This window comes from Nematolebias whitei, chromosome 21 (assembly GCF_014905685.2).
Source record: "Nematolebias whitei isolate Nwh7 chromosome 21, NemWhi1, whole genome shotgun sequence".
In the NCBI taxonomy this organism is placed as follows: Eukaryota; Metazoa; Chordata; class Actinopteri; order Cyprinodontiformes; family Rivulidae; genus Nematolebias; species Nematolebias whitei.
Window position 1 is genome coordinate 34,932,802 of NC_056518.1, and position 3,306 is coordinate 34,936,107.

At 50.2% G+C, this 3,306-nt stretch overlaps 1 protein-coding gene across 1 annotated transcript in view; it reads left to right on the plus strand.

The window, feature by feature from the left end:
• Positions 1-3,306, plus strand: part of stard9 (StAR-related lipid transfer (START) domain containing 9) — a 19,205-nt gene that overhangs the window by 1,126 nt on the left and 14,773 nt on the right. The window lies entirely within an intron of this gene.

Below are 3,306 nucleotides of genomic sequence, written 5' to 3' on the forward strand. Positions count from 1 at the left end.
CCATCCAACTATCCAACCAACCATCCAATCATCCATCCAACTATCCAACCAACCAACCATCCAATCATCCATCCAACCAACCATCCATACCATCCATCCATCCAACCAACCATCCATCCATCCAACCAATCATCCAACCATCCATCCATCCAACCAATCATCCAACCATCCATCCACCTACCTTTTTGTCCGTTCATCCATCCATCATCTTTACCCACTTCTTCCTTTTCATGTCATGGAGGGCACTGGTGCCCATGTCCAGCCTTCACTGTGGGAGAGACGAGTGGTGGTGGGGGGGGGGGGGACACCCTGGACTTAAGCTGCAATTTTTTTTCCCGAGCCCCCAGCCCGAACCAGCCCGGCTCGTCGTGTCAAAGTGATGGTCGGGTCGGACTTTTGATACCGTTTTAGAAGTGATGGAGTTTTTGTTCTTCTTGGGTGCACCTGCTGAGGATTATCTGGCATGAGGCCATTGCTTTGAATTACCTGCGGATTATTCTCCCCCCCAAGTTTGGATCGCGGTGGATTATAATTTTTTTAATTCAGGACTGCAGTGGAGGCACGCTAAAGCCTATGGTCATGGAGAACTGGTGAGATTGTTTCTTTTTATTTCAGCGCGCCGACGCCTAGATTGAGTGGGCGTTTCTCTCCTTCAAAATGAACTTTCCTTCAAAGCGGATAATTTGACTGAAAGTTTGATCAACTTGTTTTTTCTTTCAGTCAATCAATCAATCAATATGCTTTATAGATCCCAAAGGGAAATTTCATTTCAGTACATTCGTCAAGAAAAGAAAACAAGAAACATGGGGAGACAGATGTCTGAGGCTGCAGCCGCAGAGAGCAGCGCCACCTTTTCATTAGATAAGTGAAAAACATTAGGAAAGAAAGGAGGTGTAAAAAAAGTCTTTGACACACAGGACAGTGTAAGGTAGCAAAAAACGACCTCAGCACAGAAAACGCAACATAAATAGACATATGACAATGAGGGAAAAATGGAGCATGAGATCGATAGGTGGATAGGTGCAGTGTCTGCAGTGAAGCGGGCGCTGTACCGGTCTGTCGTGGTGAAGAGAGAGCTGAGTCAAAAGGTGAAGCTCTCAATTTACCGATCGATCTACGTTCCCACCCTCATCTATGGTCATGTGCTTTGGGTTGTGACTGAAAGAATGAGATCTCGGATACAAGCGGCCGAAATGAGTTTTCTCCACAGGGTGTCTGGGCTCTCCCTTAGAGACAGGGTGAGAAGCTCGATCATCCGGGAGGGACTCAGAGTAGAGCCGCTGCTTCTCCACGTCGAGAGGAGCCAGTTGAGGTGGCTCGGGCATCTGGTTAGGATGCCTTCTGGACACCTCCCTGGTGAGGTGTTCTAGACACGTCCCATCGGAAGGAGGCCCAGAGGAAGACCCAGGACACGCTGGAGGGACTATGTTTCTCTGGCCTGGGAACGCCTTGGGATTCCCCCGGAGGATCTGGACCAAGTGGCTGGGGAGAGGGAAGTCTGGGCCTCCCTACTTAGGTTGCTACCCCCATGACCCGACCCCGGATAAGCGGAAGAAAATGGATGGATGGATGGGCTAAGGCGGGTGCGATGTGGGGGTGGGGGGGACAACAGAGTAACGTGTTGGATGTAAAAGAAGCCGTGCATACACAACTGGCCTTGACTTTCACATGCTGCTGCTCGTAACGAGACAAACGTCTTTGTGCTCACAGACACTCCAGATGTTTTCTCGGGTTTGAGTCAGCAGCTCACAGCCTGTGAAGAACCGCTCTGACATCGTGTGTCTTCACTGTTTCTTGTTAAATCCCTGTTAAAGATGGAGACCTGTGCTCGCCTTGGTCTCTGGCTGCACGAACAATGTTCACCAAGGAGGCCAGAGTAAACGCTGTGGACCACCACAAGTGTGCTGTGTTTTTACACACACGGTCTCCTGGGGGCTGATATCAGCTCCGTCTGATCCAGGAGCGTGTTTGCCTCCAAAGTGCACGGCTACAGTCGGCGTGCTCTTCATGTCCTGGCTGCGATGGGGGTGATTCCATGTCCTCGTGTGGCTTTGCTTGGAGCGGCTTTCTGGAACCTGAGATGAACTCTAGATGAAAAATGTCTACGGTGATTTGTCCTTCTGGTTCGTAACTTCTGCTGCTCATGAGCAGGAGATAATGGAGCACGTTATCTTTATGGTCATCTCACTTGTTCTGGTTCATGAGGTTCTGCCACACCCCTGGTCTCCCTCTGATGTTTGGGTTTGACAGAACCAAAGCTGATTGGGCTCTACAGCGGACATCTTGGCCCTTCATCCCTTTCTTCTGGTCCCTCGTCTCTTCAGCAGGATGACGCTCGCTCACAGTGGCTGATGCAACGAGACATTCCTCTGACGACCCGGGGTGGGCGGCGTGGCCCCCATGGACGAGCGGCTGGCTGGGCTGGGTCTGACCTCGTTTCCTGCCACAGAATCCACAGAATTGTTTCTTTGACAAAGGAGCTTGTTCAGCAACATATGAGCTCCGGTCAGTGAGATTCATAGTTGACCAGACTGAAACGAGGGGATATTCTGCAACAAGAGGACCAAACATGTTTCTGTTGCACAAACCGTTTTATTCACTTTATCAATTATAACATTAAAATTTAAAAACACCACACTAGTTTTCAACAACCATATTTTGTAACATTTTGCTGCTGCTTCTTATTTAGCAGTTTTATATTTACACCGCTGGTGGTGCAGCGGTTAGAGCAGCTAGGTCTGTGATCGGAAGGTCGCTGACTCAACTCCCTGGACCAACAACATCAAAATGTGGGTGGGGTCGGTGAAGTACCCACACCTGCCTCCACCTTCATCTCTGGGCCCTTGAGCAAGGCCCTTGACCCCCACCATGTGCTCCCCCAGGCGCCCTGTAGCAGCTCTCTGCTCCACACAGAGGCCGTGGTAGCTCGGTGTCTGTGGTTGCATCAGGAAGGACGTCTGACGTTAACACTGTCTCCAAGTCTTCGTGTGAGTTGGTTCTCTGTGGAGACCCTGAAGAAGGAAGAAGAAGGTCACCCTGACCTTGAAGTCATTCATCCAACCTTTATTTCTGCAGGTTAGTCTCACTGAGCCGCCAAGTCTCATCTGCAACAGAGACACGTTGTCGTTGAAGGTCCTGTTTTTGTTCCTGGATTTTGTTAACTCTGTGTGTGCTGGTTTGTCCTAGTAGTTGAGTGAGTGAGAGGGAGAGAGAGGGAGGGAGGGAGGGAGGGAGAGAGGGAGGGAGAGAGAGAGACAGAGAGAGAGAGAGAGAGACAGAGAGAGAGAGAGAGAGAGAGAGAGAGAG